The following is an 18,561-nucleotide window of genomic DNA, read 5'->3' on the forward strand; positions in this document are numbered from 1 at the left end:
GACAAGGGATCCATTGAGACCCAACAGCACATCCATCCCTCATTCCCAGCCCTCCTAAGGCCCTGTTGCCTCTTGTCCTTCCTTCTGAGGCTGTATCCTTAGAGTAAATTCACCTTCAGCTTGGGCCAGTTCCACCTGATTTCTGTTCCTTAAGACCAAAGAATCTTAGCCAAAAGAAACCTTCACAGCAGTCTCCCCCTTGCCTTATGATGCATTACTGGAGGCTGTGGAGGGCTGGAGTTGCTGAGTGTGGCCAGTTCTGGTTCCCAGCAGGTGTTATGAGGATCTCTTCTCAAACCCATATTCAGTGATACCACATCAACCTTGATAAGGAGTGGTTACACCACAAAAACTGGCAAATGTTATGAAACAGGACTTTTCTTTTCCAGAGAGCTAGTTGCTAAACATTTCCCAGCACACATTTCTAGAGGTAAAGGCCAATAAGGTCTAGAGTCTCCTGCCACCTCCCGCCTTAGGTAAGTTATTTAACCTCTCTGGCTACAGCCTTCTCATTGTAAAATGAAGCTTATGATAGTGCCTGCCTCACAGTGTTGCTGTGACAGAAATAAGATCATAACATATAAAGTGCTTGGAACAGCACCTAATACCTTCTCTGTACATGTTATATAACTAGCAGTTTTATCCCTATTGAAATTAGGAATAAAATAAGAAAAAAAAATCTGTGGTTCTGGAAGTCTGGTCTGTACAAGACATGAAACAAAAGTCAGAAGTACATAACTATGGAATTATGAAAATATTTACCATGATTCACAAATGATGCGATTATATGCCTAGACTACCCAAAGGAATCAGCTTTTAGAGTGAATAATGGAATTAAAAATAGGTGTCTAGATAAAAGATATATTTAAAAATCAGCAGGTTTTGCAAACCATTTCTCAGAAGTTAGCCAACAGAAAAATATCAGTGTGCAAAGTCAAAAGTTGAAGGATGAATCGTGGGTTCACTAATCGTAAGGGAATGTCTCAGGATATACTGTTTCAGAATGATTTCTTTCTCTGTAACTCTAGCTCTCAAGCTCCCAGTCCCATCACTGTCCTCTCAGCAGTTCAAAGGACTTTAACCACTTGTGTCTTAAAATTCTGCATTCACTTAAGGTTTTCCTCCACTCCCCTTTCTCTCTCCCCAGCCAGGCTCCATGTTTGGGGGAAGAGGCACAGGACTGCTTAAGGCCTCACCCTTGAGGGGTGTACTGTCCTCCATCCTCTCCAGCCTAGACTGAAAGATATGCATCTTGATGATCATGGGCATAGACATCCCTCTCCTTAGCATGTACCCCAATCCCAAACCTCCATCTATGTTACTTCCTGCCATACTCTTTGGCACTGGCTTTGTATTCTTGCCTGGAGAATCCCATGGACGGAGGAGCCTGGTGGGCTATAGTCCACGGGGTCGCAGAGAGTCAGATACGACTGAGCGACTTCACTCACTTTGTACAGTGACTGCTTACAAGGAAGCCCTGTGGTGGTCTCCTGCTGTTGGGCCCCACCTCAGTTTGAAGGGTGCTACTCATCTACCAAGAATCAATGACATTTTCTACACAGTCCCTGGGGTGGGCTGTCCATTCCACATACTGTGCAAAGGAGTCCCCAAGGCTCTCAGTTCTCAGCTCCCTCCCAAGAAGGCTCTTGGCCTTCAGGAAGATCAACAAATCTTCCTGAAGGCAGCAATGATAGGCAAAATATTTAATTCTGAACAGAGCATGGAAAGCAGTTAGACTGGCTCCGGTAAGGTCCTCTGAATGAAAATCTGCCTGGAGTCTCTACATGATCCCATCTCCCAGCTTTCACACCAAAGGAGAGGCCAGGAAGAAGGCCCCACACCAGCTTCTCAGCTAAGCTTCCTTCTCTCAGTTTCTTCTAAGACACTTGCCTCTAAGCCAAGAAGTGGGGCTTCCCAGGTGGCTCAGTGCTAATGAATCCGACTGCCAATGCAGGAGACATGGGTTGAAAAATTATAGTATGGAACCTCAATAAAATCAATTTAACATTTAATATAGATAATGGATTGTCTTAGACATCCATGATATATTACTAAATGAAAAAACTAAGGTGAATTACAGAATAATATGTATAATTTATAACTTTATTTTCATGTTTATATGTGTTGTAGAAGAGAAAAAATATATGACAAGAGACTCCAAATTAAGTATTTATAGTATTTAAGTATTTATAGCAGAGTGGGATTGGAGCATATCTTAGGTCAGGTTCCCAGAAACAAACCCTGAGCTGATTTGAGTGCAAGTTATTTTTTAAGAAGAGATTCCAGAAAAAGTTGATAAGGGAGTGGGAAATCAGGACATGGAATGGGGAGAACCCAAATAAAGGTGCAATTTCAGGCAAAGTTCTGAGCAAGGTAACTTATCTCACAGGAGACCTGAAGTACGCTTGAGATCTCAGAGTTGTTGAGACCAATTCCAGGAAGCTCTTCATAACCCTTTAACCTCCAGTCATTGGCTAGGGATGCCCTGGTGTAGAGCAATTGCCTGGCACCACCAGCCCTCTGCCCATGGGGGCAATGAGCTCCACTGGCCCAAAGAAGACTGAAGGTAAGTCTCAGGTGAGGGTCATTGAAAGTGAAAGCAATTTGCCCCAAAGGGAGGGCACACTGAATGGCAATATGTATTTAAGGGGCTCTGGAAGAACAACAGTCTATACCATGGAGTAGAAGGGGGAGATCATTGGTACAGTTTGAATCATTGCAAGGTGTAGCAAAACAGACATTCCTGTCATAGGCCATATATATTATACACACTCAGTTACTGTTATTTTGAAGTAATGGATAGATGGCTGATCATGGCAATGATTTTACTTTTCCAGGAAGCAAACTAATAATAGAAGCTTCCAAGAAAGTCTTTAAAGTTATTTATTCTCTCTGACCCAGTGTTCTATTTATAGGATAAATTCTTAAGGATATGAACATGTAAACATTTGAATACAAAGACATTCAATGCAGCATTACAAACACAAAGAACTTTAAAATAAAATTACTTATTAATTTTACAGAGATAAAATAGATTGACAAAAGCAAGTGTTTATAAATACAAACAGGTGGAAAAGACAATACAAAACCTTGAAAATGTAAAATACAATTTTAAAAAATAGTTGCTTAATAAATGAGCTGAACTGCATAACTGACATCGAAGACTAACTAAGCTAAAAATTGATCCAAGAAAATCTCCAAGAGTGTTGAATAAAAGGGTAAACCATGAAAGATGGACCTAATAATTTCCCTTCCTTAGAAAAAAGACAGGACATGCAGAGGAACAGTGATAGCAGTAGACTTTTTGTCTACTATACAAGCCAGAAAACAATAACATCTTTAAAGTATTAAAAGGAAAAAAAAAACCTGTCAACCTAGAATTTTATACCCAGAGAAAATATATTTCATAAGTGAAGGCAAAGTGAAGACTGTTTTAGACATTCAAAGCTCAAAGAATTCATCATCAGCTGACCAGCACTGAGAAAAATGTCAAAGTTCTTTAGGCAGGAAGAAAATGCTATCAGAAGGAATTATGGATCTACCTAAAGGGATGATGAGCACTAGAAATGGTAAATAATGTGAGTAAATATAAAATACTTAAAAAAATTCTTTTAGAACTTCTATAAAAGTTAATTGACTAAAGAAAAAAACAATGTGTTATGAGGTTTATTTTATATACATTTTTTATGTTAAATGTTACATTTTACTTACATATATTTTTACATATATACATAAAATGTGTGTCTTGACATGTACTGACAACAAAATAAAGGCCAGGAAAGACAATATGGAAGCATACTTCCATTGTAACAGCTTTTCCACTGTACATGAGTGACTTAATATTACTAAAAGGTAGATTGTGATATATATAAGTATATTACAAGCATACTAATGACAACCATTACAAAAAGAGGAATGGCTAATACACCAATGAGAGCAGATAGAATCAAATCATTAAAAATAATCCAAAAAAGACCAAAAAAAGAAGAAAAGATGGACAAAAGAGAAGATACATAAAGTGGATCCAAAAGCCAAGGTGCCCTATTTAAACCCAACTATATCAATAATCAAATGTAAATGATCAAAAGCACTATTTAAATGCAAAGATGGTCAGATCTAATAAAAGAGCAAGAACCAATTCTACGCTATCATCAAGGAACAAACTTTAAAGTCACTGGTAAGTGAAAAGGAAAAGGATGGAACAAGGTAAAACATGCTAACATGAACCGATATGCAGTTACCACAAAGTAACTTTCAGAGAATAGAATAAGCATCATCAGCATCAGCAGCCAAAGTTATAGATCGACGCAGTTTAGCAAGGGCAGAAATAAAAGATCTTATTGAACTCCACCCTACCTTTCCCACCTGTATTAAACTCAAATCCCCAAAAGGAATGATAACCACACTGAATCACACCCCCCACTCTTTGGGAAAGCAGGTCCAGATGATTGAGAGCCTCACAGAGTCACATGAAATTGAGATGAGTAGCTTACCAAAAATAGATTCTAAGATGCTGAATACAAGCAGCAGACATGTATTACAGATAAATGCTGAGGAACTGGGCACCTTCCTAACACATCACACAGGTGAAAAGCACAGCAATGCTATGATCCCATCCAAGAGCAACTTGACAGTGGTAGAAGACAATGAGAGGAGCTTCTAGGTGCTTATTAGTTCTGAAAGCAATGCACAGTAGTCTCTCCTTATCCCGGGGGATAGTCCCAAGACCCCCAGTTTCGGGATGCCTGAAACTGTGAATAATGCCAAGTCACACACACACACACACACACACACACACACACACACACACACTTCTCCCTATACATACTTATTTGAAGTATGACAGCAAAACTAGCACAAATTTCTTTTTTCATCTTCACAACTTCATGGATAGAAAATTTGCTTTTACCACTGATCTCAGCAATCTTAGTATATGATTTTTTTTCTTATTAAGTTGAAAACTTTACCTTTTTGCATAAAGGAAGCACTTTACAGCTTCACTTAAGTGTAACCGAATTGCCAGCCTCACTACCATTGTGCTTTGGAGCTATTACCAAGTAAAATAAGGTTTCCTTGAACACAAGCACTGTGATACCTTAACAGTCAATCAAGACAGCTATAAATGACTAACAGGTGGAGCATACTGGACAAATGGATGAGTCACATCCCGAGCAAGGAGGAGCTGGACTGGTGTGAGATTTTATCACACTACTAATAATGGCACACAATTTAAAACTTATAAATTGTTTCTTTCTGCAATTTTCCACTTAAAATTTTCAAACCACCGTTGATTACAGGTAAGTGAAACCATGGGCTTCCCTGATGGCTCAATCGGTAAAGAATCTGCCTGCAATGCAGGAGACGAGTTCAATCCCTGGGAAGATCCCCTGGAGAAGGAAATGGAAACCTACGCCAGTATTCTTGCCTGGGAAATTCCATGGACAGAGGAGCCTGGCGGGCTACAGTCCGTGGGATCACAAGAGTTGGACACGACTTTGCAACTACACCACCACAACCACAGGTGAAACCACGCAAAGCAAAAGCCTTGGATAAGAAGGGACTACTGTATTGCCTTTTAACCAGAAAATGACTCTCCAAGAGAATAAATGAAGAAATAATTTTTCCCCAGAATTTATCAGCATAAACTTAAAATTTGAGAATCTGAGAAATGAAAAAAAGTTAACACTGAATCCAAGTTTTCAGTAAAGAAACAAAAGGTGATAGTACAACCTTCTATGTTTTGTACGCCAACGGACTTACTCAAATGTTCCTGTTTCTCTCCAACATTTGCTCTCAAAATTTTCTTCCAAAAATCTAATCGAAATCTTATCATACCAAGTATAATTAGGAACTCTATACATCTGCTTCCAGATCATAAGGCATTAAGAGTACGTAAGACTCAGGTCAAGGCGGAGCAGCTCCAACCACAGGCTACCAGAACTGAAGGGGAATTTAGGAGCCTTCTATTCCACCCTCTCTCCCACAGGGACAGAGATAACCACAGCACTCAAAAATGACCTTCAGGACTGATTGGTTGACCAACTGATTTTGATACAAACTGATTTAGCTTAACAGGCAAATGCCTTCACAATTATATGAAAAGAAACTTATTTTTCATTGAGTGCATTTTACAATGTAACACATACAATACACAACTGACACCACCCATCCCTCCAAGAGAAACACAAACCCCCAATATTTCCCTAGAACAGGAGCGACCCATTGCAGGCCTTCTGTCTAAGGGTTGTAGAAGTTTGCCACCTACTGACCTTTCGCTGAAGCACCTTGTCCTCCATGAAATGGAGATTGCTACAGCGATGCCACTGACAAACACTGAGGCTGTAGAATTCTGCAACTATTTCCCAATAAAATGTGAGGTTCTTTTTTTCACTTTCTTAAAAAAAAATAATCCAGCAGTGAGGAGAATCAAAGCTCAAAGATTCCACTTGAATAGTAAAGTATTCGTGTTTGTCTAAAGGCCCTCTGCTGGCCATTCTCATAATATGAGTTTCCAAAACACCTTAACATTTTTTGGTTTTGTTTTTAAGTGAAATTAATTGCAAAAGTTGGGAGACAGTGAAGATATTTTTCTAGCATTTCTGCTTCCAGTCCTCTCACCTGACTCCAGCATTTCTTTTTATTGCTCATGTTCCTCACTGGGGTTTGAGTCAGCTGCCAGAAATTCCTTATTCCCCATCTCTGGGAAACAGATCAAAAGATCAGGCCCTGACCTTTAATCTTGTTCTGAGCTGGCTTCAGATTTTCCATTATTCTTTGCAAAGTTCCTGCTATCTAGCTTTTGGCTTCTTTCCTGACTTAGCATTTCAGAGGTGGTCCTAAAAACAGCATACCAATGCTTTAAAATACTATCTAATCACTAATAGACTGGGAACTCATAAAGGTGGACACATGACACCATCCTCAGTACTGCACAGTGATCCCCAGGAGACTAGGCTGTGAACGTGTCAGGGAAAGATGCATATTGTGGGTATCACTCACCAAATTCTAATACCAGAGTCTGTCCCACTCTTTAGTCTCCCTTCCCTACTCCCATTTTTAATTTCTCCCCATCCCTATTTCCTCTTAAGAATTTACTGGGCTTCTCTGCTATCTCTTTCTTTTTCCCTGCGTGTGAGGATCATCCTTGTCAATACTGGGAAATCAAATATGTATTTATTTGTTAGGATGACCAGACTCTTGCCTGGAAAATCCCATGGACAGAGGAGCCTGGAAGGCTGCCGTCCATGGGGTCGCTAAGAGTCGGACATGACTGAGCGACTTCACTTTCACGCATTGGAGAAGGAAATGGCAACCCACTCCAGTGTTCTTGCCTGGAGAATCCCAGGGACGGCAGAGTCTGGTGGGCTGCCGTCTATGGGATCGCACAGAGTCGGACACAACTGAAGCGACTTAGCAGCAGTAGCAGCAGCAGCAGGATGACCAGAGGATTTTTTAAATCTCTTATGGACATCTGATTCTATGGTGATAAATCAATCCACTGCAGAGCTGATTTAAAACATTAACAGATATAAATGAGCTGAAAGTTTTTTAGATAAATGAAAAGTAGCTAGTAAGAATTCACCTTTAAGAACTATGACTTATGCTGGCAGAGAAAGAGGCATATTGTATGACATCCCTTATACGTGGAATCTAAAAAGAAATAATACAAGTGAACTTACAAAACAGAGACTCATAGAAGAAACTTATGGTTGCCTGTACGCACTGCTATATTTAAAATGGATAACCAACAAGGTCCTACTGTATAGCAAGGAGAACTCTGCTCAATGTTCTATGGCAACTTGGATGGGAGGGGATTTTGGAAGAGAATGGATATATGTACATACATAGCTGAGTCCCTTCACTGTCCACCTGAAACTACCACAACATTGTTAAATGGCTGCACCCCAATACAAAATAAAAAGTTTAAAAAATAAAAGAACTATGACTTATGAAGAGATATGCTTCTAACGATAATAAAAATGACCATTAGCAAAAGGGAGTGGAAATTCAAAAACTAGGAATAGGGAGACTGTAGTAGATATAGGCTAGAAAAAGTATTACCCGGGTCACAAATCTTTAAATTTGGGGTGACAGTCACTCTCAGTTTCTCAATCTAAATGCAAAGCCATTAAGAGAAATCCTTGATAAGACATAGCTACATCAAACTGAGCAGAAACTGTTTCTGGTCAGAGATTTAAGTTTAAGCTTGTAAATACTTTTTTTCCAGACTCGAACTACCTCTCAATGAGTACCTATTATGTTGCTTCTCATTATGTTGCTGCACATCAAACCACTATGGAATTTAATGGTTTCAAATAATCATTTATTTGCTCCAATTTGGCAGTTTGGGTGGGGCTTGGTAAAACCAAGCATCTCTGAGCCAAATGACATCAGTTTGGGGTACTTCTACTGGTCCTGGAGGATCCATTACAAGGTGATTCACTCACATGGTTGGCAAACCATCTTTCACTGTCAGCTGAGAACTGTCAGCTCAGGACTTCATTTCTCATCAATATGAATCACTCCACGTGTCTGCTTGGGCTTCCCAATGGCATGGCATCTGATTCCAAGAAGGAAATGGAAACTCCTAACTTCTTAAGGACTGGGTTTCAAACTGGCACAGTGTCACTTTTGCCACATTCAGTTGGTCAAAACAGTCAGAGGTCTAGCCCAGATTCAAGAGGATGAGCTGCTATGTCTATGAACTCCTCGTTACTCTCTCTGTGGAGAGATCGGAGTGTTTCCCCATCCTTTTGAATCTCTATATAATATTTACAAATGACATACACATCATGTGTCTTCAAAACACTATGAAATGGTAATCAGTTTTTCCACTTTTAAAAATTTCCCCTAATTTTCATATGTATAAACTCAGCCCCAGAAATATTAATTATCTTGACTAACATAATGGAAAGAAATAAGAAAGAACCAAAGAAGTTTTCCTTTTCCTTAACCACCCCAGACCACTCATAACTTGTGCTTTACACAGATCCCTTGGAGAAGAGAAGCCTTTGCTTTTCTTTGGGTCCAGGAAGAGAAGGCACAGAAAAGAACAGCAAAGATTGTCAAGAGAGTTGTTTCTCTGAACATGGTGCTAAAATGCAAGCTCCATGAGGGTAAAGATTTGTTCAACACTACAGACCCAGCACTGGCTCAGCACAACTGTTTCACAAATATCTATTGAGTGAATGAGTGAATATTTGGGATGAAAAGACCACTTCAAGTTTTGATACAGCTTAACGTATTAGGTAGCAGATTTGGAATTACATAATTATTTTTTATAATTTAAAATAAAATTTAAAAATTACAATCTCTAAATATTGAAAACAAAGGAATATAAAGTTATTGGCAGGACCATACAGAGAATAATCATTTCAAGTTACTGTTAAATGCAGCATTTTGACTCCACATTTTGAGTGGGATATAAAGAGAAAGCCTTTTTTTTAATCCTTTGAGATAAAAGAATCATGAAGAAAACAACTGTATCAATTATCTTACTGACAGTGGTAGTGTTTGACACTATCATATGTATGTTTAAAGTAAAACAAATAGATAATTATGAACCAAGATTTCCAGCATAAAAGACAGATGAATGTAAAATCAAAGTTCAGTAAAACTCTATACTCCAAAATTTGAATTGGAAATTTCAATATAACACATTTTTTCTTATATATCAGTATATATATATATTTTCTAGTCATTAAACAAGCCTAGAAACAAAAACAATACCACTACAACCACCCAAATTATGTTCTCTGAAGACCATTTCCTACTAAAAAGAATCAAGGCTGCTTGGAGAAATGACTGATTCCAGTAAACAGCAGGAAAGTGCAAGATGCTCCTGGACCATTTCATTGTGCATGAGAGAAAGAAAATTATCAAATACTATTGATATTATGTTTAAAGGGTACAATAGCCACGTGAAGAGGTTCCACCTGGCCAATTTGAAGATGAAGACTGCAATGAATTAAAATATGAAATATATAAAAATAATTAGTTCATAATAATACTCAGAAGATGAATACACTGAAGATTTCTAGCACACTAACTCAGTCTTAAAATTGGTAAATAACAGGAAAGGACTAGCAATTAATCCTGCCTTTCTTATACAAATTGGATTTCAGCATAATCAAATAGTTGATGAAAGAAAATTCTTTATAGAAACATTTCCACTAATATATATATATATATATATATATATATACATACACAAACAGAATGTTAGAATGACACCATATTGCAACCTCTAATAAAATAATGGATTGAAGCAATAAACACCAATGGCTACTAAACCTAGCTGAAAAGCTGATGGGTATTTCTTCATCACGTCAAACTGACACCACCTGAACCTACTGGTGAATCTATTATTTTTCAATGTATCAAGAGCTGTGAAGGGTCAAGATTTTATTCTATTTGCAAGCCAACAAAATAACCTGCCACAATTTCATGGAAGCTAATGGTTAATTAGTTCTGTCAACTTGACTGGGGCAGGAGGTGCCCAGATACGTGGTTACACATTATTTCTGGGTATGTCTGTAAGGGTGTTCCTGGATGGAGTTAACATTTGAATTAGTAGACTAAGTAAAGCAGACTCGCCTCCCCAATGTTGCGGGGCCCCATCTGATCTGTCAATGGCCTGAATAAAATAAAAGGATTCTGTCTTTGAGCTGGGATATTGGTCTTCTCCTACCTTCATATTTAGATGGAAACACCTAACACTATGTGCATTCCTGCTTCTCAGGCCTTTGGACCAGGACTGGAACTTACACATTCTGTTCTTCTGGATCTCTGGGTTGCTGACTGTGGATCTTGGCAGATCTGGAGAACCCGCACTAATACAGAAACCAGGAACAGTCTATTACAGCAATAGCAGTAGTCAGAGCATCACCACTTTCACACTGGTTCCCCGAGTCTTGTTTCTAGCGGTGACACAAAAGACCTATACATGTAGTGGATTGCATTAGGAAAGGGACTCCAAGCCTAAAGAATTCTAATATTTTGTCCCATACAATCAGCTTGCCTGTCCTCTGCTCTAGTGGAAGGTATTAGTTCTTCCTTCCAAGACTGTTCACCATACAAACATCCTTGAAAACATGGTGCAAAGAGCTGCCATCTAGCCTTGCCACCCTGACCCATTGCACACACATACATTCACCACCCCCACCACGGTTCTAAGGAAAGAAGGCTGGTCCTTTATCTTGTGAAATTATCCAAATGGTCTGTATTGTACAAATGAACCTCCGTGAAATATTTCCATTTCAGAAGAGGGTCTTTGCTTTAAATTTGCATGACCGCAACCTGGCAGCATTACAGGTAAACCTTCGATAATATTTGACATTACATTTGATAGATTACAAAAGAAGAGTAAAACCATGAAACAAAATATGTATCTCATATAAATGACGAATAAAACCAGTTAACTGGCAGCAGCAAGCTCCTACACCCAGAATACAGGGAAAATACCTACTCTGGTCACCACTTACATTCTCTTTCTAAAAGACTACCTGCTTGTGAAAGATTCCTACCCTCAGGTGAAACAAACCAGTCAAATCACTCTCATTTTCTCCCCACAACAAGTTAAGCACAGATGTTAATTATCTTAAAAACTGTCTTCACATTCATCACTAACCCTTATTTCTGTATTCAGCTTTAAGAAGTCCACTAGTATGGAAGCTCCCAACAAAAATGAAACCTATTTTTAAGCTTAAATTCATCTAGGATAGTGTCTCTATTTTCCTGAAGATTATCCCATGGGAAGGGAAAACAAGTCAAAATATAAGAAGTTGGTCCATATAGTATTTACAACATGAAGCACTGGCTTTAAGGACAAAGCACAAGGGCCAAAACTCTTCACGGCCACTCACTGGCTGTGTGATCATGTGCACACTTCAGATAATGCCTCTCCCTCTCTTCATCCGTGGAAATGTGACCATAAATCACCCACCCATCAGGTGATTTAGGAAGACTGACTGCAGCATTCTTTGTGAAAGCACGCAGCATAAATGATTCAATAAGTGCTGACAGTTTGCTTTCTTTCTGAGGAAGAGCATAATTTTTCCAACGCTCTCTTCTTGTTCCATAAGAAAAACTGGAGAAAGGAGACAAACTTGAACCAAGTGAAGCATGTGGACCCAGTCTGTCTCTAGTCCCTTAACAGCCTTAATTAATAAGAACGCCAATCAGCCAAACCCAAAGGCCTGGGCCGTCCAGGTGGCATCCTGGAGCTCACTGCAGCTCTGCCAGGCAGGCCAGGGCTCTGGCTTTGATGTCACCCCTTTCAGACAGAGTCGGACACGACTTAGCAGCTAAACGATCAACAACCAACGACTTTCAGACACACTACCATGGCCTTGACAGGTAAGTTGATGAACAAACTGACGCATTTGTCCTGTAATTGCAGGTGTTGGCAGCTAAGTTTCAACACACTGATTTGCTTGTCGATTATGAAATCTTTGATAGGTCTCAATGACCAGTTCAACCTTGCATATGACCAGGAATGCTAGACCACAGCTTCTAAGGTAGGACTTTCCTGGACTAGAGTAAAAAGCATGCTAATTCAGTGCTCCTCAAAGTGTGGTTTCCTGGGCCTCCAGCTCCATAACCTGCTGGGAATTTCATGAAAATACAGACTTCCCCCAGAGTTACTGAATCAGAATCTCTGAGTATGGATCCGGAATCAGCACCAACACCACAGGATATCAGGCACCACCATGCTTATTAAAGTTTTGTCACCAGCAAAGCCCATAAACAGTTCCCAGGGAATAAAGATACAATTTGGGTAATAAAATAAAGTCTAACCTTTTTCTTTATGTTTCATCCAGTTTCACTTGCTCCTGGGGTGCCATGTGTGAAGCCTTGCATCTGGCACTTCAGACCAGAGTTCCTAGTGCGAAAAGGCAGCGCAACAGGTCAGCTGGGGAACCGTGTGCAGGGACCCAGTGCCCCTCACCAGGAGCTGGAGCCTGAGCCCCAGGGCAGCGGCTGCCTAGAGAAAACCGCCCCCTCCCCATGACGTGGTGCCGGGTAAGGCAGCCCCGCCCACAGCCCGCAGGCAGAGCACGTGCTCCAGAGCTGGCGCTCTCACCTCTCCATCCTTTAATCAAAGAACAGAGCTTTCTTGTGTTTCCCATCTGGTACTACTGGTGCCAGTAACATCGGGCAGGAGAATCCTTGTTGGGGCCCCACTCTGGAAGAGTAGTAACAGTTTGAGGACTGGTTAAGCAAACTGAAAATTACCAAGCTACTAAGGCTTCAAGAGCTATATGTAACAGATAATACTTCAAACTAGAACAATGTTAAAATATGTTAAAATGCTGAATTCCAAAATATTTGGTAATGATTTTTTTTTTTTAAACGAGTGCAATGTGAGAAGCATATACTAATGGAAAATCAGATTTGAGGAATTTTACCTACATGAATTAAGCACCCAAACTGGTTGCCCTCAAATGGGTAGATCTGTCCACTGTGCAATAAAATGATTGATTTTAATGGGTTCGGTTGGCTGATACATCAGTCTCTGCCAGGCTCCTCTGTCCATGAGATTCTCCAGGCAAGAACACTGGAGTAGGTTGCCATGCCCTCCTCCAGGGGATCGTCCCAACCAGGGATCAACCTGAGTCTCTTCCATCTAACCTGAACTGGTAGGCGGGTTCTTTACCACTAGCACCACCTGGGAAGCCCAATGATAAGAGTGGCAAGGTAGATTATCACTTGGCAAGTCTATTACCAGCTATGACAGCTGAATTCACTTTGGGTTTTTACATGATGATTTTGAACTTAGAATTGGATTTAAGTAGGAAAAATACTTTACATTACACTGAGTAGTAGAAATTCTACTCCAGGCTTTATCTGTAAATGTGGCTGGGGCCAAAGAGGCAGCTTGGTGGTTAGGATACAGGTTACACTCAGGAGAACTGACCAACGAAGTAAATATATTGAGTCTAATGAGGGCCAGGTGTTTCAGTGCTGAAGGGAGTTACAAATAGGTAAAAGAAGTAAGAATAAAACCTGTGGTGTTGGATTAGAGTCAGAGGGGTCAATGTGAATTCATGGTTTTTTAACAGAGAGAGGTAGATAGATAGATAAGATAGGAAACTGATAGATGATAAATACAAGTGGATGTATATATACATGTATACACATATGTATACATATGTATGCATATGGATGTGTGTGTGTACATACATCCCAGCCTGCTCAGAAGAACTAAAAGCGATGACAACCAATACCAGTGAGAGCCAAGATCATGGTTTCTAAATTACATTCTCTCCTAAAGGAACCAGGACTCTAAAAAAATGAGTCCAGGGCTGTAGCAGAGGGGTGGCAGATGAGCCTAGAATATTGTTTTGTGGCAGAAAGTAAGGAAGTGCTCAGAAAATGATACGGACATGACAAAAGGACATAGGAGCCAGTTTTAGGAGTATAGTAAATAATAATAGTAACAGGTAAGAACACTGAGTAAAATAAAAGCCTGAAAGTTCATAAATACATAAGTGAGCATATAAATTAATGAGGGGAAGTGAAAAGCTCTACCTTATAATAAAATGTCAAATAAAAAAACATAAAGGAAACAGTGGAATTAGAATATCACCATGTGACAACTGTCACAATTGATTTAATCATAAATCAATGGATGATAAAACCTATTAATAGGTGAAAATTTAATAAGAAGTATGATATTTACATCAGTCTCAAAGCATCTGTCCATGAAATATTTGTTGAATGCTTATTAATAAGTACATAGTAATTACTAACTTTATAAAAGAATAACAAGACAGATACCATCTTAACCCAGTGATAAAAGTGAACATCAACAGTAACAGGACAAATAAATACAATGTGCCTCCTTATATTATATGACTGAAAAGATCATATCACTTCTGTAGTATTCTTGCCAGAAATGTGTAATCTGAATCTAATCATGAGGAAACACCAGACAAAACTGAACGAAGGAACATTTTACAGAGTAAATTTTAAAAACTGTCAGTGTTATAAAAGGAAGGACTGGAAAACCCTTCTAGACTAAGGAAAACTAAAATAAAGGACAACAAACTGTAACACAAAATGTGATCCTAGATTAGATCCTAGGCTTACAAAGGATATTTTGGGGTCATTATTAGGATAATTTGCAAATTTTAGTTAAGTCTGTGGATTAGATGATAGCATTGTTCAACATTAATTTCCTGCTACTTTGTAAGAGAGACTATTTTCAGGAAATACACGTTTGAATGTTAAGGCATAATGGAGTATCATGTCTATAGCCTTCAAATGGTTTAGAAAAAATAATAAAAATGTAAAGAGAAGGAATAATAAAGAAAAAGTGGTAAAATGTTAATGAAGGGGAGAAAAATATCATCCTCTATTCACATATGTCCTGTCCCTGAGGTCTGCAAATTAAACTTACCAAAAACCAGCTTAATAGGAGAAAGAGGTTTATTCATGTACACAGGGGAGCCAGCAGAAGAAGTAGCTGGCTTATTACATGTTTTAAGTTAAAGACTTATATACCTAAGTCAGGAGAAAGGAGAGGGGAGGAAAGGCTTTTCTGGGTAAAATAAATAGGTTTCTTTAGGAAAGACAAATGGATTTTTAGGAGACCAAACCGAGATAAGAAAGTTAGAGATAATGTTTGTCTGTACAGATATAAATAGTCTTTCTATCTCCTTCAGGGCCATAAAACTCCTCTGGAGAAGAAATTTGGGGTGGATGTTATTCACATTCTTCCTTCTGGGAGTAAATCCATCCCAAAGAAGGAATTTATGGCAGCCTTATTTTCCAGACACTGCTTCTTTTAGTATGATATGGAAAGCTCCAAGAAGACTTCTCTCTGCATCTGTTGATGCTCAAATGTCTTGAGCTTAAAATAATCTTTATAATAACTCTGGGGTTCAGAGTGAGTCCCAGTATTAACAAGTGGGAAATCTTGATGAAAGATGTATAGGTGTTTCTTATACTTATTTTGGTCAATTTTCCATAAATTTGAAATTATTTCAAAAACAAAAACTTTTAAAGATATGTTCACCCCATCCTAACAAATTGGAATTTAATTTTAGAAATATTGCCAGCTCATTTGTTTCTTAAAGAAGTGGCAACTATAAAGAATGGACTGAATGTAAAGGGAAAGATTTAATTTCCATAAATAAGTGAGTAGTAAGCATCTATCCTTGAGGAAGAGGGCCCTGTAAGGAACATTAGTAACTTAATCCAGGTAGAACAGGGTATTATTCAGGAACCTCAGCACTCTGAAGTAGGAAATGCAGCCCTTACTGTCAGACAACCAATCTCAGGCTGAGTGTAGAATAATCATTCAGCAAGAAGGTTCTGCGGATGGCTTTCCGGACTATAACCCATTGCAAAGATGACCTTGTGTCCATAGTTTGATTTTCTTGCCTAAATTCTTATCTTAAGAAAATAACATAAAGTTCAGGTCTTCAAAGTTAAAAGGTCCTTCACAAAATGAACTTATCTACGAAACAGAAACACACTCGCGGACATAGAGAACAGACTGGTGGCTGCCAAGAGGAAGAGGGTAGGGGAGAGATGGATTTAGGAGTCTGGGATTAGTAGATACAAACTATTACATACAGAATGGATGGAGAAGGAGGTCCTACTGTATAGGACAGGGAATTATATTCGGCGTCATGGGATAATAATGGAAAAAAATAGAAAAAAGAATGTACATATATGTGTAACTGAACCACTTTGCTCTACAGCAAAAATTAACACAACATTGTACAGCAGGTATACTTAAAAAAAAAAAATCCTGAGGTGTCAACAAGGAAACCAATTTAAGGTAACCATCTCAATATAAACCCAAGAAAGAGGGGAGCTGCTTTACAAATAAGAGCTACCCTAGATTATGGTTGACTCACATTATACTCTTTAATCCAGGTTGCCTCACTGCTGTGGCAAACTGTTAAGGGTTCAGCTGTCTTTAGTTGCTTTGGTTAAAGGTCAGGAGGGAGAGGTTATTTGGAAAAGATAATGAGAAATACTCATCTCTAATTGTAATGAATTTTTCTTCCTTTACTTATTTAATTTCTCTTTTCAAGGAACTCTTGACTCAGCATTCATTCTTCCCACAGTTGAATGTTAAATATGTCAAATAGTTGCTCCTACACAGTAGCTATTAAAATAAAATGGGAGCATCAAAGAGCTAGGGTCAAACTAGAATATCCTCATCCCCAACTCTTAATTCAGTTCTAGGGATGCTCAAATTTTTTTCTGCTTCAATACACAAGGGATGAGAGTCAAAGTGTAACATGCTCCCTAGTACAGTTCCCACAGGATCAGCTGAAACCTTGCTCATTTCTCATTCAAGGTAAGTTATCAGAATTAAGTGAGCTCAAGTGACATTATAGGGAAGCCATTGATTCTAATTATGAAAAAGGATACCTTTTGTAAATTTAAGTGCCAACTATTATTGGTAATAAGTCACAAATAGCTATGGATATAATACATATTATTTGTATACATTCTAGGTTAAATTTTATTGTTGCTTCTTTTCAGCCTTATTGCATTTTCTCCTTTTCCAATTGTTTTTACCTAGATCCCTAACATAGCATATCTGAGAGAAGGGTGACAGAAGCACAGAAGTCTGTTAGAAATTGCTTCAGCCCACGAATAGATACTGATTAAGTCAGGACCTCTCTATCATCAGCTGGGGGACAGAGGTGGTTGAGAACTGGGATGTGGAGAGCAGGGCTTGCCATCTCTCTCCCCTGCCCACCCTTCTCTAACAGCTTTACTGAGGTATATTTGACAAATAAAAGCATATATATTTATGTTGTACAAGTTGATGTTTTGATATACATACATTGTGAAATTAACACTGCAATCAAGATACCTACCATCTCCATCACCTTGTATAGTTATTTTTTTCTTTTCATTCTTTGTGTGTGTGTGTGTGTGTGTGTGGTAAGAGGACTTAAGATCCACCTTCTTAGCAAACTTCAGGTCTATAATACAGTATTGTTAATCACAGTCACTTTGCTGTGTATTATTTCTCCAGAACTCATCCATCTTGCATAGCGGAAACTGTTTACCCCTTGACCAATATCTACTAATTCCCCTCCCCCAGTTCCAGCTTCTGGCAACCACCATTCTGCTTTCATGAGAGTTTGACTATTTTTTGGTTTCCACTTATAAGTGAGATCATGCAGTATTCATCTCACTATGTCATTCCCATGGACAGGACTCCTCTGGCTGTAGAATGTTATCAGCCAGGCCCTGGTGGCCTGACCTTGGTAGGCACATTTGACTCAAAGGTGACAGGAGAGCAGTTAAGATCCAAAAGGACCAGAGAATGGGTTCCTCAGTCCAGGTGGCAGCCACTGTGGTGTATTCTTATATTTGGGTTCTACCTGTGGTCCCAGAACCCAGAGAGCTGGACAGGTTGATGCCACACGTGCCACCTCCTAGCTCTGCCCTTGGTGCCCTTGTGTGAAATAGGCTCTGAATACTTTGGCATTAAATAACAGAAGCAGCATTAGTAGTAATGAAGTACATCATGTCACAGCAAGTGCTATTTTTAAAAATTATTTATTTTTGCTAGCGGCTGGG

Source organism: Dama dama, chromosome 12 (assembly GCF_033118175.1).
Source record: "Dama dama isolate Ldn47 chromosome 12, ASM3311817v1, whole genome shotgun sequence".
In the NCBI taxonomy this organism is placed as follows: domain Eukaryota; kingdom Metazoa; phylum Chordata; class Mammalia; order Artiodactyla; family Cervidae; genus Dama; species Dama dama.